This window comes from Spea bombifrons, chromosome 3 (genome assembly GCF_027358695.1).
Source record: "Spea bombifrons isolate aSpeBom1 chromosome 3, aSpeBom1.2.pri, whole genome shotgun sequence".
NCBI lineage: Eukaryota > Metazoa > Chordata > Amphibia > Anura > Pelobatidae > Spea > Spea bombifrons.
The window spans coordinates 48,116,783-48,142,542 of NC_071089.1; the positions used below are offsets into that span (position 1 = coordinate 48,116,783).

The 25,760-nt window shown below is 42.9% G+C and overlaps 1 protein-coding gene across 1 annotated transcript in view; it reads left to right on the top strand.

The window, feature by feature from the left end:
* The window catches only part of PDE10A (phosphodiesterase 10A), a 258,873-nt gene that overhangs the window by 23,921 nt on the left and 209,192 nt on the right, over positions 1-25,760 (top strand). The gene's annotated exons all lie outside the window — the stretch shown is intronic.

Here is a 25,760-nt window from a genome sequence, read left to right on the forward strand (position 1 = left end):
AGGAGTGATCAAAGAGACTCCTCCCTGCAATCTCCGGTCTACCAGAGATTGTGTCCCAGCTGCCAGAAGCAGCTTCAGGGACAGGGAGAAAGGGTTTTTCGGTCTCCACATCCCGTGCTTAATTAACCGCTTAAATGCCACAATTGTGTATGACCCCATCGCAGCATTGCAGGGGTTAATATTAGTCCCCACAAGCTTGTGGGGACTAAATATTAGTCAATGCTGTGCTCCAATGGAGCATAAGCATTGAAAGAAACAAAATTATAAAATAATTTAAAAAAACATTAAAAAAAATAACAGCACTGACCTGAAAGTCCAGGGTGCTTCCAGGTCAAATGCTGTGAGTTTAATAACTGCTGCAGAACCAGTCAAAGTGGGCTGATGATGATCAGATCACTCCTGGCCAATAGGAGTGATCTGATCATTATGGCAGCCGCTGGATGACCCTGCCCTAGAAAGAGAGAGGGGTCATCTAGGGTAATTATGAAAAAGACACAAATTATTAATAAAAAAATACAATTATTAACTGATCACTTGTCAGTGACATTTTAAGTCATTGATTGGTCTCCCTGATCAATGTCAGAGGCCTAAACTTGTCACTTACAAGTAATCTGATAAAAAAAATATGTAAAAAAAGTGTAAAAATTAAAATGCGCATGTTCCAGATTTGACTCCACAATGTCTGAGAAACATGACTTAACTATGCATGTGGGGTATCGCTGTACTCAGAGGGTGTTACTGAACACAAATCAAGACCTATTTTGCTTTTTCACACATCTACTCAGAAAAATAATAATGGTGAAACCGCAAAGTGGATGTGAAATTTTTTTTTATTTTTTTTTGTTAGACTTAATTTGAAAGGTACTAGTGTGGAATCAGTTGCATGGGGCAGGCCAATATGCCCCTAACTAGATTCCCTGAGCCGTCTAGTTTTAGGAAATATATAGTTTTAGGGGGTTAAAATGAAACATGGGACGTCTACGTGTCTCAGATGAGACCTGGACCCAACAAACTGATCTGTCAAAATTCCATGTTTTGAACCCGCAGTGCCAAACAGATATGCCCTACCCATGTATATGGGGTATTCCTGTACTCTGGGGGTGTTTCTAAATACAAATCACAAGTTGTTTCAGTCATTTTATGTACCCAGGAAAAAAAATACTGAAATACTGTGTTCGGATAAAATGGGTTTGTTAAAAATGAAAAAAATGAAATTTTACTGCAATTTTAGGACAGACTGGCACTAAAATGGTTAAATAAAAAGTGTTAAAATGCCCCAAGTAAAATACTTTGGGATGTCATCTTTCAAAAAAGAAAATATACTTTTCTTGAGTGTTTTTTCTTTTTCTGGCCGCTATTAGGGCGCAACTCCCAGGATAACACATTTTAAAAAAATCTTGTTTAGAAACAGAGATGCTCGTCATTCATATTTAACCCTATAAGTGCCAAAATAAATGAAAATACCAGCCATATGAGGTGTTTCCAAAAACAGGACAAATACCCAAATACACTTATGGAGTTTTTTTTTCATTTGCAGTGGTTATATTATGTTTTTATAGGTGAAACTGTGAAATTATTTCCTTTTTTCCCTAATTTCCCCCACATTTTTAGATATTTTTCATACTTAATGATGGTTTATATATATAATTATTATTTCAAAAGAAAGCCCTACTTGTGCTGAAAGAAACAATATATGATTTGTGTGGTGTGCTAACTGAGAAGAGAGAATTTACGGTTGAAGAAAGACATAGCAAAAATGGCCCCGGTCTTTTAGCACAACCTTAGTAACAAAAACCAGGTCCTGAAGGGGTTATTGCAGCTGGTACATTTCATCAATTGATCAGATTGACAATTTTGTATACCACTTCCACAGTCATTTTCAACCTTGTTCTTTATTGGGTCAGGACTTCTGTGCCCAAGGTATCTGTGCCAAGTGTTTCTAGCTGTATATTGCTCTTTTGCTTTTTCTTTAACTCCTTCAGTTCCAGGGGGTTTTGGTCCCTCAAAGCCCGGAGAAATATTGCCATTTTTGCGGTATGTCGGTTCAGCGATTATTCTCCTTCCCTGCAAATAGTGCATCCATGTAAACTATATATTGTTTTTTCAAGGGGAGATAGAGCTTTCTTTTGATACCATAGTTAGCTGAAAATTTAAGATGAGAAATTTAGTAAAAACTAGCGAACATTAGAAAAAAACCCTGATTTCCTAAGGTCATGGAAAATCCCCCCCAAGTTTATCATTTCAGGTATCCTGATTTCAGAAATAAGTAATTTATATAGATTTCCCATACTTTCCCAGCACTTATAAGGTGTACATTTTTCATAGAATTTTTATGCTTATGGCTTAACGGGTTTGTGTTGTGAACGGGGGCGAGAGGGTTATACTTTTTAGATGTTGTGTTAGGGCAATGGGATGTAAGGTTTTTTCCATTATTATCTTATTTATATATTTTTTTTTATTGTTTTTATTTTTTGTATCAGTGCAGTATGGTTAGAGGTCCTCTTAGGGACCTCTTGAACATGTTAATAATGCCAGTGATGTCACAATGATATTACTCAGTGCACTTTGTTTTTTTTTTAATTATTGTATTATTTTAGTGATATATATATATTTTTTTAAAATCACTAACATTTGTTTTTTTCTTAGTTTTGGTTTTCAGCATGGGAGAAGAGTGAGAAACATGGTTTCTCACTCTCCTCCCTGCGATCCCTATGCACTTTGGCGTAGTGGTGGGCTACGCATACTATGGCCATAAGATGTGACTAAATCTCCAATTGTTATCATATAGTTCTAGGCTAGTCCTCTATTTATGTGTGTCAGTCTTATGTACCTTTGTCCTCTTTTCCCTGAATCATCTGAGGATCTCGGTTCCTCTCTCCTCTTCTTATGTCCCAGTTACGATATCCTATTCTTGCTTAAAGGGGAAGCATCTGAGGATCCCATCTCCTCACTCCATCCCCCGTTCTCTGTGCTTTGTTGTGTCCTGTACAATGTATGTATTGTCTGGTTAAGGGTCTCGCTCTGTCCCCCATGCTCGCCATGTTTCTGCTTTTACTCTGCTTAGCTTCCCTACTCCTAGCCTGCAGCATCCTGCTCATTTCTCTGTAGAGCTATGTCTCAAGCCTGCTCCAGGGTGCCTGCAGGATATCACTTTGTTTTGTTCTAGACAACATCCACTGCTATGTCAGGGCCCTGCTATGTGGCCATGCAACCCTAGGTGCTCAGCACTCGGGGGAGTATGGTTGCCCTGCACCAGGCCCTGTCCAACTCTGCTACTGCGCAATAACTCCTGAATTTCATCATTGGGCGCTCTAGGTCATTACAGTCGTCTGTATGGACCCAGTCCCTGACACCCCTGAACCCCTTATGTCCTGCTTTAACCCCTATGTTTTTCACCTTGTATGATTATCACATAACAACAACAACATCTGCCCCACCCCTGAACCCCTCATCGCCTCCTGGTATCCCTATGTTTTTTGCCTGGTATGTCTCTATCCAGCAGGGTATAGCAACAGGCAGAAGGGTTAACTTTGGTACCCTATTGTGTTGCTGTCAGGACTCGGGTAATCAGGAGCCCATGTGCAGGGGATATTTGGGTTTCGGTCTGTAACCCACGATGCATTATTATACAAACAAAGACACCACAAGCAGAGATCTAGGTAATGCAATGTATTGTATGTATTATGACAGGACAAGCAAATAAGGGTTATACAGTCTGTTAGCAAGAAACCGGACGTACGTCAGGATAAATAAATACCGGTAATAAGTGTTTTGATGGGGAGCCCACTTGGAAGGGCACGAAAGGCAGGGAGCCCACTTGATAAGGACACAAAGCAGGACACATCCAGCTCTGCCCTTCAGTCAGAACCTTCAATACAAAGGTTCTGACTGAAGGGCAGAGCTGGATGAAGTAGCCAGGATTCAATCCCGGAAACAAGGCGCAGCTGGATGTAATGTTTAGGGTTCAACTCAGGTAATAAGGTACATCTGATCCTGGTAATTGAGTTCTGAGTGCTCCAGAGGATTGAGGGTGGCCACTAGTGGTAGTAGATTGTGGTACATACCAAATGTATGAAAAAGCCATGGTTCAGGCAGCGAAAAAGTGGACCCTGACAGTAGCTTTATTGCAATTATTAAGACAAGGTGTGAAACATCTGCATGCTATATGCAATCCCTTTATCTGACCACTTGTGAGGCAACCCTAAACATTCTTAGGCCTCACTTCAAATCAAGCTTGCTTGGAAACGTAGCTGCTGTGGCCTCATCCCCAGTGGACTAATCACAAGAGAACAATTAGGAGTTATACTGGAGTTAAACAGGAGGGGGACTGCATACTAATTACCCTTGCATGCAATCCACCTAATCACTTGTCCCAGTCACCACAATCCTTATTATGAACCCCTACATGTTATTACTCTTCTTTATTGCATCCCCCAACCCCTTGACAACCCCTCCACGGTCCACATCTCTCCTTTCCTTCTGCCATCACCCCACCTTAGCTCAAATGTCATTCTCTCTTTTCTTCATACCCTTCACACTACCTAACTACACTCAGGTGAAGGCATCCAATCCCCACAAAATCACAATCTCATTTGTTATCTGCATGCTACTCCTTCAGTGCTCAGGCGACATTGAATCTAATCCTGGACCCACCATCCCAAATTACCTCTGCCCTTGCACCTTCTGAACTAATACAAACTAACGCAATCCGTCCAATCTTAAAATTGGTCTACTATAACTCTTATAGCATCCCATCTCTGCCCGCTGGAATGCATTTTCTGTGTGCAATAAACTCACTGCTGTCCATGACCCTGTCATCTCTAACCACCTCGGTCTCCCTGCACTCACTGAAACATCGTTGACATCCTCCGACAATACCTCTCTTGCTGCTGCTCTCCCTTATGGTGGCCTTTACTTCAGAACACACTCCTAGACCTGGAGACAGACAGGAAAACGGTGTTGGCATTCCCCTTGCTGCACCTTTCAATGTTGTCAGGATTCCACCCTGTCAGCATGGACTCTGTATTTAGTTATAGGTCTCATATCTGTGGCAGCCTCTAGAGGCCGCCTGTCTGACTAACAACCTGACCAGCTGTATCTCCTTAACTGGGTTCAGCCCTCCCCCTTAAATACCTGCTTACTTCTCCAATCTGGGCCTTTGCATTGCAGTTTTTCAGCTTTCTGTTGTAGCTGTGTCCTTGGGCTCTGATTACTGGTTTAAAGGTAAACAAATGATTTTTAATGCCCGGGTAAAGCACTTGGAAAGGGGAGAAGTGCACTTGCTTCATTTTTAAACGAATATCTCAACAGAGAGACCTAATTTTAGTGAGAAAGTTATAGATCGTTCCTTTTAAAAAGATACTCTTGGGGCCATAACTAAATTTTTAGAATCTGATTATCAAGCAGGTTTAAGCAGAAAGCTGTCATTAACTGAATTGCATGATGCAATTAAAAGCTTTTCTGTTGGTAAGTCCCCAGGAGCAGATGGAATCTATCGAAATTTGTTATATATTTTATTTTTATAGGAGCTTTTAATGCCCAGGAGTTACCCTCTTCCTGGAGAAGAGGCATCATTACTCTTATTTTTAAGAAGGGTGATAGATAAAAATTGGAGAACTGGAGGCTACTGAATGTAGACTATAAAATTATGGCCAAGATTTTAGCTAACAGAACAAAAGCTGTAATAGATCAGGTTATTCACCCAAATTGGATCTGTGGTATCTCAGGACGTGCTATCTGGGAACACCTCAATATAATTAGGGCTGCAACTAACCATTATTTGCATAATTGATTAGTTGGCTGATTATTTTTTCAATTAATCGGATAAAAAATAATGTAATGAACAAACTCGGTGATAAAACAAACATCAGTGCTGGTCTTCTAACAGTGACATATTATCACAGGCCACACCATGGACCCCGCAGACTTGGTATGTGTTTCATCAAGATCATCAAGGTGCTGGCATCTGATGCTTCTCATTTTCCGGAGCTGAAAAGATGGACACTATTATGGAGTAACTCAGATCTTGTCTGCCTCCTGCAGTTCCTATTTCTTCTGAAACCGACAGACAGCCGGGCAGAACACCTCCTAAGATGTCTGTACCAGAGAAATATGCAGGGGGTTTTTGAACCAATGTGAACTGCATTTCAGAACACAACTGGAGACTTTTTCCTCTCATGGCAATCGTGTGGCATTCATTTAGGGCTGCAACAACTAATCGATAAAATCGATAATAATCGATAATGAAAATAGTTGCCAACGAATTTCATTGTCGATTAGTTGAATATATTTTTATCGATTTATAAAATGAGGGCTTTTTCAGAGCAAATGCTCTGAAAAATATCCCTCGTTTTATAATCCGTTTAGTGTGTGACTCACAGCAGCAACTCCTATTTACAGTTCCTTCCTGCAGTCACTGCCGATTGGCCCGCCCACTTCCTTTTTCCAGTCCCTCCCTGCAGTCACTGCCGGTTTCCTATACCATCGACATGGCTCAAGAACTCACTGGTGAGTATAAAATTTATATTTGGGCTGCTGAAAGTTAGGGGCAGTCATAGTTAATGAGGTGTTTAGGGTTAATTTAGGGGCAGTTATAGTTCATGGGGTGTTTAGGGGTAATTTAGGGGCAGTTATAGTTAGTGGGGTGTTTAGGGTTAATTTAGGGGCAGTTATAGTTAATGAGGGGGTTTAGGGTTAATGTAGGGGCAGTTATAGTTAGTGGGGTGTTTAGGGTTAATTGTGGTTGATGGGGTGTTTAGGGTTAATTTAGGGGCAGTTGTGGTTGATGGGGTGTTTAGGGTTAATTTAAGGGCTCTTATAGTTAATAGGGTGTTTAGGGTTAATTTAGGGTAAGTTGTGGTTGATGGGGTGTTTAGGGGCAGTTGTGATTAAATAAAGTTAACTTAAGGTGCAATTAGAGCTAAAGTTGGGCAAACAGAGGGGAATCTAAATCCTCGGGGCAGTGAAGATTAACCCAGTACTTATTTATAAAAATATTGTCTGTGAACCTGTCTGCAAATCAATGAGTGCACTATGGCATAGGGGGGTATACGGCATACCTTGGGAGGACGGAGTGACTTATCTGGGGGTATAAGGCATATAGGCTATATAAGGCATATGTGGGGAGGGCAGTGTGGCATTTCTGGGAGGCAGTGTGACAAGCCTGGGCCCAAATGTGCATAACTGGGGGGGGGCAGGTTGAGAAATAAAAACAAGAAATGCATTATCAATTTAATCAGAATCAGAAAGGGTGATGAATAGAAAACCGCATTTAATACCTGATTTGGTCACTATGAGTATTTTGTTATGCCCTTTGGACTATGTAATGCCCCAGCGGTATTCTAAAATTTTGTCAACGACCTCTTTCGTGATATGCTTCTGTTGCACGTCATGATTTACTTATTTGACATCCTAATTGTCTCTGTCGTTCTCAAAGACCATAGGAAACATGTTCGTCAAGTGTTACAACGATTAAGAGAAAACTTCCTATACGCCAAAGCCGAGAAATGTTTGAATGCAACCGTATCAAGTTCCTGGGTTATATAATATCTGACACTGGATTAGAGATTTATCCTAAAAAGGTCACAGCCATCAGTGAGTACAAAAGGCCCACTGATCTCAAAGGCATACAAAGAGTCCTAGGCCTTGCTAATTACTACCGTTGCTTAATTCAACCTAAATACATGTAATACCTAAACACATTTTTGGACGTTTTTTCATTTGCACTGGCTATATATAGTTTTTTATAGGTGAAAGTTTTTTTCTTTTTTGCTAATTTTCCCCACATTTTTAGATTTTTTTCATACTCAATGATGATTTTTACATATAATAATAATAATAATAATAATTTCAAAAGAAAGCCCTACTTGCTTCTCCCTACTTCCTTCTCCCTGGAAAAAAACACAAACACTGCTCTGGTCATTTAGGGCACGCATGATTAAAAAAAAACAAAAAAAAACCCTGGCCTTAAAGGGGTTAAGTCAAAACCGCAAAACAGTGAAAAATGAAATCTGTAACAAGCACCACCTAATGACAGAACAATGTTGCAACAGAATAAACAGGAACATTTTTTGTATGTCTTTTTTTTTTACTATTATTTCTGTATATGCACATTGACATTTCTTATTCATATTAAATGTTAGTTCTGTCTGTGCTCTAATTTTGAACTTAGCCATAGCAGATTTTTATCGCTATTTTTCTAACTTGGACAACAAGTCTCATGCAATTAAATAGCTAGGGGCAAGGGAAAGGACAAATGCAATTGCATGAAAAAACCACAAAAAATCAGCTATTTCAGCTATTAAATGTATTAAAATACATATTATTGCTGGTGTCCCTTAACTGAACTAGATGACAGAGCCTTAAAATTTGCTCCAGCATTAAAAGGATCAGTTTATTAATAGGAAATCAGAAATGCAAAAAGGCCAGGGTTTCCATTTTCTTAGTTCTTCCTCATGCTCAAACATTAAATTATTGTGGTATGCAAGATCTGTATTACTATGTGTATCAATATGATATAACTAATTATCAATATGATATAACTTGTACATGTTAATATGTGTTTATAAATGTTTAAGGCATGTTTATTCATACAATTGTTTTCATATGTTGTTCCCAGCTGAACTAATTAGGACTTCATCCTCTGCCACTCTGTTTTATAAAAACAAAAATTCTCATGAGATATAGCGCTTCTTTTTATTTCAGTAGCTTTGTGTTGTGTGCTTTGTATCAGTTAACATAAACTTAAAACAGTGCTTTGTAAAAAAAATCTTTGGTCACTGACTGGGATTGGTATGATTTAACTCTTTCAGTCCCCTTAGGATGTGCCGGTAGCACCTTAGAACCTGTGGCAAGAAGCCCATTAGGAAATACAGATACAACCTGACTCTTTTGCAGTGACAGGGACATCTCCCAGGCGCCACAGAGGGTCAGGCTTCCTGTCGACTGATCATGCCTAAGAGTGCTGCCATAAACCTGGGAGGTAAAAAAGGACAGAGAAAGAGCAAAGTGACCCAAGACACAGAGAATTAATTCTCAGGCATGCTAATGAGGTGATCTTCAAATCCACTTTATGCAGCATATTAACCCTTCAGTATTAGGATTTTTTTATACACTAAAGCCCCTTTTTCCATACATGATCTACTACACAAATTATACATCATTGTATTCAGAACAATATATAAAAGAAACTATACTAAAATAGGAAACGGCTGGACATTTAACCAATTTGTCCCCTGACACCCCACACACATTTTTTTTTATATGTTTAACTCCTTAATGACAACTGTTTCTTACTTGTAGTATACTGTGAGAAATTTTCTTCTTTCTCATTTAGTGCACACACACATATATATATATATATATATATATATATATATATATATATATTTTATTTTTTTTCTGCGTGTTATAGGGCAATAATTACTAGTAGCGTTTTGCTATTTCAAGATAATTTTTTCAAAATCTGGTCATTCTGCCATGTGATATTTTATTTATTTTATATTTCCAGAGGAGTAGCTCGCACAGGGCGCCTGAACACCTAAGGCCGGCTCTGGTCTCTCCTGTCCTACAATGACCTTCTGGTGGGTGTCTGCATTGACACTTAGTGAAAAATTATACCAGATCACGTGATCGGTGATGGTAAATCGTAAGAGGTGTTTTGGCATAGTTTTTAACCCCTGTGATGGGAATGACCTGTACACCCGACTGGGTACACCCGACAGACGTTTCAGTAGCGTTATAGATCCTTCCTACCCCATGCTGAGGTTATGGATGCGCAGCACACATCAGCTCACATTGTGGGAGCTCTTAAGAAGGTGCTGGTTGCAGGGATTGGCACAGGCAGCCACAACAGTAGAAATGGTGACTGACAGGGCACTAAACAGGATTAAAGCATTTAGAAATGGTGAATTTGTAGGTTTGCATTGTGCAGAACATATGCCACACCTGGGTGTAAGGACAGCTTTTACAACTGACTGCCCATGTAGGCTTTTGAAATTGATTGATTGAAAAGTGCTACAAGATTTCCGGGCACTTGAACTGCAGCATGAAGGCAAGCCAGAAGCTGATAGAGGAGGAGAAGGCAGGTCTACTCCACCCTGGACATGGCAGAGCAGATCGTAAAGCACCAGCTGGTTCTTCAGTCCATGTCCGATGAGCAGATCATTGGTGTGTCCAGTGTAGGAAATCCTGTCCATCACCAAGAGGCTGCATGTGCCTGTCATCTGCCAGTGCCTGCCTGCCCAGGCACAATGCCCAGCTGCTACTCTTACTGCTCTACTACAGTCTTTATCCTGAGGGATTAGATATTTTAAATTCTTATACTATTGAGGAAATTCAGTCCTGTACCTAGTAGTTGAATTTGTCTGTCCTGTCTACCAGTGCCTGGCCTGCCACGTGCCCTGCGCCATATTGGCCTTCCTTACTCTGGGGGATCAGTTCTTGTGCCTTTTTTCTTATATGTTGTGAGAATCAGTCTTGTAAAATCCCGTACAGTCTTGTAAAATCCCGTACAGTCTTGATGTCTCAAGGCTTGCCTTGTGCATTGCCCAGCATGCCTTTGCTGCTTCCGTGGCCCGGTTGCCTTACCTAATCTGGAGAATCAATTCTTATTTCTTCTAATATTGTCACGTTAACAATTATTGTTCAGTCTGATATGTAGGATAGCTAGTAAGTGTGTGAATAAAGAAGTACCCCACTGGTTCAACAATAATTATGAGGTTGTTCACTCCCATGTGTTATTTGGGACAACTTTGATGGATGCAAATTTTATTGACCTGCATCAAACTATATTTTTGAAACTAGACACCCCAAGGTATTTCAAATATTGGTATTTTAACCCTTTACATGCTTATTCTACTACCACTCTTTGTCAAACTTTGTAGAAGCGATTTATTTTGGGTTTTTTAACACTCAAATTGCACTTCAGGTATGAATTTATAGCTTCTGATATATATCGCTGCCAAATAACACTCCCATATCTGTTAAGCAGCATCGCTGAAGCACAGCGATACCACCCATTCATGGGTTTGTCAGGTTGTTTGAGAGGTAAAATGCCACATTTGGGAAATGCGCATTTTTCAAGGTGGAGCTTTGACCTATGGTCCTACTGTCCATGTCTGAATCGGGTCATCTTTGAAGCCGGTCAGTTTAATTTACCCCATCGAACCATTTTTTTTTAAACTAGACACCCCAAGGTATTTCAAATGCTGATATTTTAACTCTTCACATACACAAGATCACAAAATCCTACCACCAGCCTTTGCGGTAGTCATTTTCTTTGTATTTTTCACAATAATTGTACCTCAGATATCAATTTATAGCGCTTGGTGTATATAACTGCCAAACACCCCAAAATGTGTTACAGTGATACTACCCATGGGTTTGTCTTGTTGTTTGGGGGCTAAAAGGCCACATTTGGGAATTGCGCTTTTTTTCCCATTTTGAAAAGTCTGTACATATGCCCTATATGGGACATCTTTGAACCCGGCCACTGCAATACCCCATCAAACTGTTTATTTATTTATTTATTTTAACACAGCTTGGCTATCTGAAATGCTAGTTTTTTTTTAACTTTCCATGTCAAGATTTTTGGGAAGATACAGTGCTATTTTAGCACTTGCTCATAAAAATAAACTTTATATATATATATATATATATATATATATATATATATAATTTTTTTCCCAACATACAGTGGCAGTACGCTGGGTAATGTTCTTTTCTCGGGACAAGATCTAAAGATAAAACAAACAATTAAGTGCCCCGGAACCCCTCCTCCTTACCCATAAAAACCAGGGCGAAACCGGAGGAAGACAGTTCTTTTCTTGTCCCTTGCAGGGACGGACAGGTCTTTCGTCGGTCCGGACGGGTGTTTCATCTATCCGGACAGGAGTCCGGCAGCTGGTGAGGCACACGGGTTGCTGCCTGGGGGTCTCCGTTGCCTCCGATTGCTCCCCGGGTGGTGAGCAGAGAGAGGCTTCCCTCCGTAGCGGCCGCGTTACGGAGGATGTAATGGCGTCTTCCTTATCTGAGCAAGGAAGTGGGAGCATGCGCGGTTTGGGTGGAACGCACGCCCGGGTGTCGTTGCGTTCCACTGAAGATCCGATCGCGCTACTGAGCATGCGCGAATCGGATCTTCCGGAGGGCGGCAATTTTAAAATTGCATTTAAGCGCTTTGCCTGTCTGACTGCTGGAGCTTTCGTCAGTACAGTGCAACCGTGTCACCAGCCCCCCCACACGGTTCAGAGGAGGTTAGGGTAAGATATTTTCTTTATCTTGACTCTTTCCTATCCTCTTCCCTCCTAAAAAAAAAAAAAAAAAAAAAAAATGTAATATAAAATATTTTTATTTTTCATCAGATGTCTAGTCCGTTACCGTCAGAAAATCCGGATTAGGATAAAAGACCTCCTTCCGCTCCCAAAAAGGCCACTTCCAAAGCTAAGCATTTGTCCTGTGCTGAATGTGCTACTCCACTGCCTGATGGCTGCAGGAAAAAGGTGTGCAATGCCTGCTCTGCTGAACAGCTTGCTGCTGAAAAGCGCAAAGACCTTCAATCCTTCCTCGGGTGGTTCCAGGAAAATTTAGCTCAAACTTTTGAGGCATTTCAATTCTCGGCAGCTCACTCTCAGGAGAGAGTCAAGTTGGATTCCACGCACAAACGCAAGAGATCCAGGTCTTCATCTCATTCAGACCTTTCCTCGGGTGAGGTCTCCCGGTCCTCTAGTTCTTCTAGTGATAGTTCAGAGGAAGAGATGGTTTTCCCCTCCCAGGATCTCCGTAAGTTCACCAAGGAGGTGACTCGTATGCTCCTAGTAGGAGATGTGGGGAAGGTTAAAGGTTTTCCGGTACTCCCTAAAGTGGATGACCTTATCGCCAGGGAATGGAAGCACCCTGAAAAAAGAGCCTTCATTTCTAAACGCTTTAAGCAGTTGTTCAGGCTTCAGGGGGAATATTCTTGGGAAGATCCCCCCAAAGTGGACGTACAGGTGGCCCAGCTCTCCAAAAAGACTACTCTCCCCATCGGTGAAGTGTCCGGGCTCAAAGACCCTATGGACAGGAGAGCGGAGACTTCTTGCAGGCGGGTGTTCCAGGCGGCAGGAGCTCAATGCAAGGTGGCAGTGTCTAGTGCTGCAGTGGCTAGGGCCCAGCACATGCGGCTTCAACTTTTGCAGGATCGTCTTGCTGATGATGCTGATTCAGAGATTAATAAGCTGTTGAAGAATTTAAGGCTTTCCAACGATTTTTTTGTGGATTCAGCGCAGGAATCTCTTAAGCTATCAGCCAAGAACATGGCCTTGTCATCTGTATCACGCAGGGCCATTTGGTTACGGTCCTGGACGGCGGATTCAGCTTCTAAATCTGCGCTTTGTGACTTACCTTTAGAGGGTAAGAAGTTGTTTGGTGCTCCGTTGGAGGATCTTATTAAACAGATTTCAGATACTAAAAGAGCTTTGCCTCAGGATCGAAGGCCAAGGTGGAACTGTAGATATCCTTATAGGAACCCGAGACCCGTCTTCCAATCCTCCAGATCTCAGAATTTTCGTGGGCCATTTGGAGATAAAAAATTCCAAGATCGGCCGAAAAAGCAGGATAAAAGAAAGTTCTGACTGCAAGGTGGGAGGACGTCTTCGTCACTTCAGCCTATCCTGGGAACAGACCACACAAAATCCGTGGGTTCGTCAAATTATTTCGGAAGGTTACAGGATAGAGTTCTTTCGGCCTCCGGTCCACCACTTCCTGATTTCGTCCTACCCTTTAGAACGAAAAAATTTGTCTCTCTTTTCCGAAAGCATGAAGCTTCTGGGAAAAGCGGTGATAGAGACGGTTCCCGTTCACCAAAGATTTCAAGGAGTGTATTCCCGGTTGTTTCTGGTACCAAAGCCGGATGGCTCCTTTCGTCCGGTTCTAGACCTGAAGTCAGTAAACCGCTGTATCCCCTACCAGCATTTCCGGATGGAGAATATCACCTCAGTCACTCAGGTGCTAAAGAAGGGAGATTTGATGGTCACCTTAGACCTGAAAGACGCTTATCTTCATGTACCGATTGCCGAAGTGTCCAGAAAGTTTCTGAGGTTTGCTTTGCGCGTCAATCACAGGGTGCATCATTTCCAGTTCAAGGCCCTTCCTTTCGGTCTGGCATCAGCCCCAAGAGTTTTTACAAAGATCCTTTGTCCGTTGACAGCTCATCTCAGAGAACAAGGTATCTCGATAATTCCTTACCTGGACGAGTGGCTGATCATGGCGGCCTCCCGGGAGAAACTTTTGTCAGACCTTTCCGTTACTATGAAGTTTCTGGAAATCCACGGATGGTTAATCAACAAGAAAAAATCTTGCCTCATTCCCTCTTCCAGGACGCTTTTTCTGGGGTTTTTGGTGGACTCAATGTCCCTTTGCGTTTATCTTCCGCGTTCCAAGCGCCTCAAGATAAAACAAGAGATCTCGTCGCTGCAAAGAAATCCAATTTGCTCTGTCAGGAAGGCTATGAGCATTCTGGGTCTTCTCACCTCTGCCATCCCGGCAGTTCCTTGGGCAAGGTGTCAACTTCGTCCCTTGCAATGGCAGATCCTCTCGAACTGGTCCAGGCAAGAAGAAGATCTGGAAACATCCTTCGCTATAAGCAGCCAGGTTCTCTCCCAGTTGAATTGGTGGAAGCAGTCGTCCCATCTCGCCAGAGGACTCTCTTTCTGTCCCAGAAATTGGATTATTATCACCACGGATGCCTCCGCCCGAGGATGGGGAGCCCATGTGGGCTCCCTTTTTCGAAGAGGAGATTGGGCTCCAGTAGATGCTGTCCGCTCTTCAAATTTCCTAGAGCTAAAAGCAATTCTTCAGGCTCTCCTGGCCTTCAGTTCGTTGATAGAGGGTCAAGCTGTCAAGATCCAATCAGACAACGCAGCGGCCGTCGCATATATCAACAAGCAGGGCGGCACGCGGATCCGGAGTCTTCAGATGCTGTGCGCAGTTATTATGGAGTGGGCCCAACTTCATTTGACGGACATTTCGGCAACGCACATCAGAGGTCGCTACAATTTAATCGCGGACGATTTAAGCAGAGCAAGATGGTCACAGACAGAATGGTCTTTGACCCCTCAAACCTTCTCCACTCTGGTGTCACGCTTCGGTCTTCCGGAAGTGGATTTGATGGCGACTCGCAAGAACCGCAAGGTCCCGGTATTCGCGTCCCTCAACCGATGGGATCTTCCGCAATTTTTGGACGGTCTTTCCATGGTGTGGAATTTCCGGTTAGCCTACATCTTCCCGCCGGTGGCATTGATTCCTCGAGTTCTGCTGAAAATCCGACACGACAAAGCCAGGGTCTTGGCCATCCTTCCATACTGGCCCAACAGGGGTTGGTTTGTCCTCCTCCGGCAGTTGACCATCACCTTTTGGGAGCTTCCGATTTCTCCACATCTTCTCGAGAACATCGACCTTCGCCTGGAACTTCTTCAGATGTTCCGTTTGACAGCCTGGCTGTTGCAAGGCTGATCTTGAGTGACCAGGGTTTGGACGAGGACGTCGCAGACTTTCTGTTAACTTCTGTCCGGAGTTCGACGTCCAAGATTTATTTTCGGGTATGGACCAAGTTCCTTCGATGGTGCACCACTAGGCACATTCCCATTTTTCCTCCTGCCATCAATTCCGTCATTTCTTTCTTACAGGAAGGTTTGACTTTGGGCCTTAGTGTCTCGACCCTTAAAGGGCAGATCTCGGCCCTTAGTCATTTTTTTCTTTCAGATCTGGCCTCTCACGTGCTTATTAGACGTTTTTTTAAGGCCGCTACTATTCGCCGTCCTCCTAGGAGGTCCTTGTTTCCATCGTGGGATCTTGCCATTGTACTTCGAGCATTGTGTTCAGCTCCCTTTGAACCTCTGGAGGAGGTATCCATGAAGTTTCTGTCGCTGAAAACAGTTTTTTTAGTGGCTATTACATCGGCTAGGAGAGTTGGGGAAATCCAGGCGCTTTCATCCTCTCCGGAGTTTACGATTTTTCATGAAGATAAAGTTGTTCTCCATGTTAAACCTTCTTTTCTTCCTAAGGTCATTTCCCGGTCCAGTATTTGTCAGCCCTTGGTCCTTCCTACTTTTTTTCCATATCCTTCCTCTCCGGATGAATTGATTTGGCACACGTTAGATGTCAAGAGAGCTTTGGAAATTTATATTGCTCGTACCTCCTCCATCCGTTCTTCAGACCAGCTATTCATCAAATACTTTGGACGGTCGGCCGGGTCAGCAGTTTCTAAAGCTTCTATTTCTCGTTGGCTGGTGGACGCCATCCGCATGGCTTACCACGCTAGTGGTCTCGCTCTACAATGGCCCATCAGGGCACATTCTACTCGGGCTATGGCGGCCTCCTGGGCTGAAAAAGCTGCGGCTTCTCCTGAGGACATTTGTAGGGCTGCTACCTGGTCCTCGTTTTCCACTTTCGTGCACCATTATCGGCTAGACATCTTTTCCTCCTCTGCGGCGGATTTTGGGCGTAAGGTGCTCCAGGCGGTGGTCTCCTGATATGGCCCCCCCATTCCTGGGATCTTGCTACATCCCAGCGTACTGCCACTGTATGTTGGGAAAAATGGAAATTTTTACTCACCGTAAATTCCTTTTTCCTTAATACAGTGGCAGTACCAGTTTCCCTCCCTTATATAATAAATTATGTTTGGCAAGCTATTTTGTGTCTGTCTTGTTACTTACTGTCTTCCTCCGGTTTCGCCCTGGTTTTTATGGGTAAGGAGGAGGGGTTCCGGGGCACTTAATTGTTTGTTTTATCTTTAGATCTTGTCCCGAGAAAAGAACATTACCCAGCGTACTGCCACTGTATTAAGGAAAAAGGAATTTACGGTGAGTAAAAATTTCCATTTTTTGGACTTTTTTTTGAACATTTTGTTGAAAATGGATGGTTTCCCTGATGGTGACATAAAATTATTTTCTAATGTTATCATCTTATTTTTTTAGATATTTTTGTTTTTTTTTATATTTTAGACAGCTAAAGCCATCGACTTGCAGGCTTGAATGCAGTACCTAGAAATTGGAAAAACCCAGAAATTTGCTGGTAGGCTTTTTTAACTGCACAAGAAACCTACTCTTACCGTTTCAAATCCCCATCTCATTCCGTAGCTCCTGTGGGCTAGTTACCCTGTTGCAATAGCGATATAACTAGGATCTGATGGCTTCATCAGATACGTAGGGATTGTACATGTGGACAGTAAGAGGGATTTCCTCACTGCCGTACAGCAACGTCAAGCGGAGTCCATCCAATCAAGGGTCATCTTTTCTCTAAAGCTCTTATAGATGTTTTGACACACACTGATGTTCTGTAGTATTTAGGGCTGCAACAACGATAAAATCGATAATCGATAATGAAAATCGTTGCCAACGAATTTCATTATCGATTAGTTGAATCGATTTTTATCGATTATAAAATGAGGGTTTTTTCAGAGCAAACTCTCTGAAAATACCCCTCATTGTATAATCCGTTCAGTCTGACTCACAGCAGCTCCTACTTACCAGTCCCTCCCTGTAATCACTGTGACAACTGGCCTCGCCCCTTCCTTCTCCCAGAAGGCCAGAACCACATGGCTGTGACACTCATCTAACTCATCTAAGTATAAAATTAATATTTGGGCTACTGAAAGTTAGGGGAGGTGGGGGTTAATTTAGGGGCAGTTATGGTTAATGGGGTGTTTAGGGTTAATTTAGGGGCAGTTATGGTTAATGGGGTGTTTAGGGGCAGCTATGGTTAATGGGGTGTTTAGGGTTAATTTAGGGGCAGCTATGGTTAATAGGGTGTTTAGGGTTAATTTAGGGGCAGCTATGGTTAATGGGATGTTTAGGGTTAATAGAGGAGCAGCTGTGGTTAATGGGGTGTTTGGGGTTAATTTGAGGCAGTTGTGGTTAATGGGGTGTTTAGGGTTAATTTAGGGGCTGTTGTGGTTGATGGGGGTCTTTAGGATTAATTTAGGGGATGCTGTGGTTAATGGTGTGTTTAGGGTTAATTTAGGGTAGTTGTGTTTGATGGGGTATTTAGAGTTAATTTAGGGGTAGTTATGGTTAATGGGGTGTTTAGGGTTAATTTAATGATGAGGATTGAGGGTTAATTTAATTAATTTAATAAAGTTAAAGGGGAATCTAAATCCTGGGGGCAGTGAAGATTAACCCAGTACTTATTTATAAAAGTATGGTGTCAGTGTGATGTGAACAGGTCTGTGACTCTGAGGGGACTATGAGATATCTGGGGGGGGTATAAGGCATATCTGGGGAGGATGGAGTGACATATCTGGGGGTATAAGGCATATACAGTATATAAGGCATATGTGGGGAGGGCAGGCATGTCTGGGGAGGATGGAGTGGTGTATCAGGGGGTATAAGGCATATCAGGCACAGTGGCATATGTGGGGGTAGAGTGGAGTGGTATATGTGGGAGGCAGCATGGCATATGTGGGAGGTAGCGTGGAGTGGCATATGTGGGAGGCAGCGTGGAGTGGCATATGTGGGAGGCAGCGTGGAGTGGCATATGTGGCAGGCAGCGTGGAGTGGCATATGTGGGAGGCAGCGTGGAGTGGAATATGTGGCAGGTAGCGTGGAGTGGCATATGTGAGAGGCAGCGTGGAGAGGTATATGTGGGAGGCAGCGTGGAGTGGCATATGTGGGAGGCAGCGTGGAGTGGCATATGTGGGAGGCAGCGTGGAGTGGCAAATGTGGGAGGCAGCGTGGAGTGGTATATGTGGGAGGCAGCGTGGAGTGGTATATGTGGGAGGCAGCGTGGAGTGGTATATGTGGGAGGCAGCGTGGAGTGGTATATGTGGGAGGCAGCGTGGAGTGGCATGTCTGGGAAGCAGCATGGCATGTCTGGGAGGCAGCGTGGAGTGGTATATGTGGAAGGCAGCGTGGCATGTCTGGGAGGCAGCGTGGCATGTCTGGGAGGCAGCGTGGCAAGTCTGGGCTCAAATGTTCATAAATTGGGGGGGCTGGTTGGGAAATAAAGACAAGAAATGCATTTTATCAAAGTTTTTTTTATTCTGCTGTTTGTATTTAACATCATTTGTTTATTAAATTATTTTAAATAAATGAAAAATGTACATTCATTTTTTTTATCCGATTAATCGAAAAAATAATCGGCCAACTAATCGATTATGAAAATAATCGTTAGTTGCAGCCCTAGTAGTATTACAGTATATGTACCTCTAATTTGATCTTGCAGGCAGTCCAAGTGTTTTTATTAGCACATCCTCTACAACATATTTTGTTCCTTCTTTCTTCTCTCTCTCAGGAACTTCAATTTTAATTAAATTTTTATTTTAATGCATGAATTAGTATGCTCTGTATGTATGTATGTATGTAGTAATACACTGTCTCGACTCTCTCCTCTACAGTCTATCCTAAATGCCGCTGCTAGGCTCATCTTCCTTGCACGTCGCTCCTCTTCTGCTTCCCCCCTCTGTGAAACCCTCCACTGGCTCCCAATTACCTTTAGAATTAAATTTAAGATCCTGGTACTGACATATAAGGCCATCCATAATACTGCTCCTCCATACATTTCTGACCTCATAAGCAAATACTCTCCTACTCGATCCCTACGTTCCTCCCATGGGCTAAGGCTCTCCTCCTCACTCATCACCTCTTCCTTTTCCCGACTACAAGATTTCACTCGAGCTGCCCCATATCTCTGGAATCTACTCCCAAGGAACCTTCAGCATTCACCCTCCCTCTCAACATTCAAGAAACATCTAAAAACCCACTTCTTCAGAGAAGCATACCATCTTAGCTGCTAGAACTTCCTTGTCATCGATACAACCACAATACCTCTCACCCTTTCTCTATGCCTTATGTTTGTCACCCCATTTCCCTCTAGATTGTAAGCTTGCGAGCAGGGCTCTCTCCACCAAATGTATCGGTCTGTCTTAGTCTGTCAATTCTTGTCTTGTCATATCCCTTGAATTTATGTATTGTATTAAGCGCTGCGTAAACTGTTGGCGCTATATAAATAAAGGATAATAATAATAATAACAATATGCGTGATTGGGGGAATTAATCTGTGAATTAATGAGTATCTGAATTGGTGTGTGTATTAGCATGGATGCGTAAGTGGGGGGACATGGCACAGGATGTCTGTAAGTGATGTGCAGACCCCATACTGCTGGCAGCATCAATACACAAGGGGGGCATCTAGCCAGGTTTCAGCATGTACTGGCTGACTTGGCATGATAGGAGTGTGATTGCTAACGGCAATCACAGTCCTATCATGCCCATGTTCCAGCATTTACTGGTATCATGCCCAGGCAACCGGTACATGCTGGAACCTGGGTATGCCTGTGCACGATAGGAGTGTGATTGCTGTTAACAATCGTATATTGTCCAATTTTGCTGTGTTAACCACAGTTTTATTAAAAGTAACACATCACAATTGGACAAAAAATACAATAACAATATTAATTTATATATTATTGTTAACAGCCATCAGTGAGAGGAAAAAGTAAGGGTTTTGTGTCACTTACTTTATTTCAATCTGCATATCTTATTAAAGGCCATATTTTCTCTTGGTGAAAAATGAGTACGGCCCACGCACATATACATTTCTGATGAAGTGGCCCACTGCAGAAAAAACTGGTATACAAGGTACTTTGTTCTGACAGGTGACCTCTAGAGGCTAGAACAGACATAACACCCGAATAAATACAAAGTCCAGGCTGGCAGAGTGGAATCCTGACACTTCCTTACTTTGAGGGGTTTCTCTCTGTTTGCCAATGCCTTCCCTGTGTAATGTGAAAAAAAAAATGTGCAAATAAAATAAAATCACTGATTTAGATTTATATATTCTTAATTGCACTGTGAACCACATAATGAAGTATGCGCTGAAACTCCTGATGAACTGCTTATAGTATAGCCTTTCAAGAAAATCATGAGGAAAAACATCGTCTGGCATCACCCCTTAATGAAAAAGATGCAATCTTAGACAGATTCCAGAGTCTACCAAAGCCAAAAAAGATAAACTGAGAGGAAACAATGTGTTGTCATTCTCCAATTCAACCTTTTTTAATGAAAGGCTAAACATCCAGCATCCAGTTTTGGTGGGATCTCTCTGGCTACACTGTGCATCAGTGCTGACATCACATTGGCCCTTAGAAAACATGAAATCAAGTGGTGATATGTATCATTTTCTATTTCATTTTTTTTCATAACTACAGTCAGTTTTTTATTTAGCTATAAATCTTTTTTTAGTTCCTCCAATTTTGGTATTTTTTACTCCTTATTAGCAAAGGAATCTGTTGGTGCTTCTAATTTAAAGGCAATTAGGTTCATTGTACTGGATTTCTCTCATAGCATATGAACTTACATATTTTTTAATAGATTCTACTATTTGTCCTGAGTTTAGAAATACCCAATGGTTTTATGTTTTTGTTTTTTTTTTTGCTTTTTTTCTGCATGTTATTGGGCAATAAGTACAAGTAGCGTTTTGCTATTTCAAAACCAATATTTTTCCAAATGTGGTCATTCTCCCCCATGTGCCATTTTGAGTACCTTTAAAGCCGGCCAATGCAATTTACCCCATCAAACCATATATTTTTCTAAACTAGACACCTCAAGGTATTTCAAATGCTGGTATTTTAACCCTTTACATGCACTAATTCTAGTACCACCCTTTGTCAAACTTTGTGGTAGTAATTTATTTTGTGATTTTTGATCACAAAATTTGTGCTTCAGGTATGGATTTACAGCTCCTGGTGTATGTCACTGTCACACAACACCCCCGATATGTGTTCAGCAACATCTCCCGAGTACAGTGATACCCCCCATGCATGTAGGGTTGTTTGGGAGGTAAAATGCGACATTTAGGAAGTGTGCATTTTTAATTTAGTCCTATTGCCCCCAATTGGGCAATCTTTGAAGCCGGCAAATTCAGTTTACCCCATCAAACCATATTTTTCAAAACTAGACACCCCAAGGTATTTCAAATGCTTGTATTTTAACCCTTTCCATGCATGAGATTCTATCGCCAGCCTTTGCGAAAGTTTGTGGTAGTAATTTAAAAAAAAAAATGTTCACACAAATTGTACTTCAGGTATACATTGAAGATTATACTAGCTTGAGTGTACCTATTATCTTAATTTTAATAATGACAGGAGGCTTCATATTTTGCTACTCTTTCTTTACTCACTCCAAACAGCAGCACTGAAAGAGTTAAACTTTTTATTATTATTTTTTTTATTTAACACTCAAAATACCAGCATTAAATAAAAGAGCGTATACGGAAAAACCAATGTCTCCATGATAGATAAAAAAAATAACAAAATCAAGAACATACCAAAACACAGATCCAACAACAACAAACACAACCCAAAAACAAAGGGGACAGGGCCAGGGAGGGAAAATAATCGCCTCCTGTCATTATTAAGATTATAGGTACACTAAAGCTAGCATAATCTTCAATTTTACTACATGACAGGAGGCTTCATATTTTGCTGGTTTCACTCTCTGAAAATTAGGAAACAGGGCGAAAATAAAAGGTGCAGAAGGTGTCTACGCGCGACCAATCAGCTTAACATAGGATATCAACTAACGAAGCTCCCACATGAAACGCCCGAGAAGCCTCTACACCACGCACTGAATGTGCCCCAAAAGAACGATCGACCCCTGCTTAAGACAAAATCCACCAGATCCAACGTGCCAAAGTAGTAGTTGAGACCGGTTTGTGTGGTTGAACATAAGAGATCAGAATCTGATCTCTCTGGTCACGTCCAGAGAGCTGAAAGATCTACCCTGAGAAAATCTGTGAGATAAGAAGTTTAAGATGGAGGGAAGAGGTGCCGTAAAGGGATCGCAGTCCCGTTCCAGACACCAATCACTCCAGAAATTCCAAGCCGCCATGTAGCATCTACGAGTGCCCGGGGCCCACGAATCCCAAAGGAGCTCTTTAGTTGCCTGTGATAGACCACTGACATCCCAAGATCCCCTGAAACTGCCCAAGCCACTAAAGTGAGGCGCTCCTCCAACAGGAGAGGGTGGGGATTCCCTAGCGGATCCGCAGGAGATTGGGGAAGGACGGGAGAAGTACTGGGTCCCTGAACGTTAGGTCTAAAAGATCGGGAAAACAAGCTTGACTCTGCCACAATGGTGTGACTAGAAGAATGGAGACTTCCTGTTGCGGAACTTGATGAACAACTCTTGGCATCATGGCAAATGAAGGGAACGCAAACGCCCCTTGGGAAGGCCAGCGCTGAAGAAACGCGTCCACCGCCGTGCAATCCAGATCCGGTAGCCAACTGAAGAAGTCTGGGAGAGGACAATTTGACCGGGTGGTGAACAGGTCCAACACCAAAGGCCCTCATAGACATTGAAGGTTCGTGAAAATCTCGCGAAGGGGCCAATCGCTGGTGTCCCTCCAATGACGAGAAAACTAATCCGCTGTCAGGTTGGTCTTGCCCGGAAGAAACGCTGCATGGAGTGTGATGTTGCGCCGAAAGCAAAACTGGAATATCTCACTGGCCACTTCCGAAAGAACTTTGGAGCGAGCTCCGCCCAATCTGTTGATGCATTCTGCTTCGCATGGACCATATATCGACAGTTCAATACAACAATCCGAGAGATGGTTTGCGAAGCTGCGAATGGCGAACAAACCGGCAATCAACTCCAGACAGTTGATGTACAGAGCGTCCTCCCCATCGACCAGGGACCGCCTGTTGCTCCCTCTGAGCATGACGTGCCCCAACCTCAGAGGTTCGCGTCCAACTCCAGAATGAAGTCTGGGGACGGCCCGAATATGGCCATGCCGTTCCACGCCTCCATATGATGAAACCACCAATTCAATTCTGTCTTGACTTCCGAGCTGATGGGAATCATCTGATCGTAAAATGGGATTTTCCTGAGAAAAGACGCCTTGAGCCTCTGCATGGCTCGATAATGCAGCGTACCCAGAAAAATTGCCTGGATTGACGAAGAGAGAAGCCTGACAATCTGCTCGTCTCAGTTCCTTTCTGATGGCCGTGATTTTTGTCCGGGGTAACCGGAGAGTGCATTGGATCGAATCGATTTTGAAACCCAGGAACTGTACCACCTGAGCCGGACTCAGAGCCGACATGTCGTCTGACCTCCTGTACCTACATACAGAAGCCTTTACAAAGCCAGGCTTCATAGTCGGAAGGGAGGATGTCCAAGGGCCACAGTGATGGAGGGTTCCGTCACAATCACGTCACGCCGGTGCTCCATCATAGAAGCCCCGGCGGAAGTGTCGGTAGCAGCAGAGGTTGTCTGCGCGCATCGCCAGAGAGGAGGGTCCTCTGCTCTGGGGCTCCTATAGTGGAGCACTGGAAGGTCATGTGACGCGCACATCGTGCAGACGTCCACCGACTGCCAGAGGAGGATCCAGGTCCCTTGCAACGCTGCAGGGGATCTGGACCTTGGTCGTGTAGTGAGACCTCTGTTTGAGGTCTGATTATAAGATGACCTCAAATATAAGACGATAGTTATTTTTACAAGCATTTGCTCTGAAAAAACCTTGTCTTATAATCACGCAAATACTGTGTATATATATGTATCACACATGGGGGACTAGGGCTGCAACTAACGATTATTTTCATAATCGATTAGTTGGCCGATTTATTTTTTCGATTAATTGGATAAAAATAATCAATATGCTAATTTTTCGTTTATTTAAAATAACTTATAATTTACATTAAGATGTGTCTTTAACACTTCTCTTTATCACAATGGCATTTCTCTATCCGCCTTCTTATTTTACTGACATAATTAAAGTTATTAATTAATACCAAAAAAAGTTTTGCACTTTGCCCTGCCCCCGGCACTCCACACTTTGCCCCAGCACTTTGCCCTACACCTACACTCTGCCCTGCACCCCGTCTCCCACTCTGCCCTGCACCCCCACTCCCACTCTGTCCCCAGTCTCCCACTCTGTCCTGCACTCCCACCCTGGACTCAGTCTCCCACTCTGCCCTGTACCCAGTCTCCTACTCTGCCCTGCACCCACACTCTGCCCTGCATCCACACTCTGCCCTGCACCCACGCTCACACTCTGCCCTGCACCCACGCTCACACTCTGCCCTGCACCCACGCTCACACTCTGCCCTGCACCCACACTCACACTCTGCCCTGCACCCACACTCACACTCTGCCCTGCACCCACATTCACACTCTTAATTGAAGCACGTCACATCCGGCGCTCACCGAGGTCACGTAACTCATTGAAGGCGGAGACTGCAGAGTGCGTAGCAGAAGCGGAGAAACGCTCGCGGAGGAGGTAAAGTGAATCGATCATTCGATTAATCGTTAACGGAAATCATTGACAACGATTATGTTATCGATTATCGATTTTATCGATTCGTTGTTTCAGCCCTATGGGGGACGTTAAAGTTTCCACACTTTTTTAACTCTATTTATTTCAAAACAAATTACATCAAAAACATACTACATCACTTTTCTTCAGTCAGCTAACTTTGCAATGCAATTTTCCCAACGTTGTACCCGCTTTTTAATGCTATCAGCAAAAAATGTTTTTGGTTGAACACGTAGCCACTGATGCACCTCTCGTTTCACATTATCATGATCATCCACTGCATACTCTGCCGCTTGCTTTTGGGCTCGTAATGGTGAACCCCATTTCATCGCCAGTGACTATCTTCTGCAGAAAATCACGATAATGAGCCATGTGTTGGCAAAAAACGTCTAAGCGCTTGTGCTTATGCTTCTCTGTCAGCTGCTTAGGCACCCACCTGGCCCACACTTTACTGAACTTAAGACTGTCATGACAGGGCA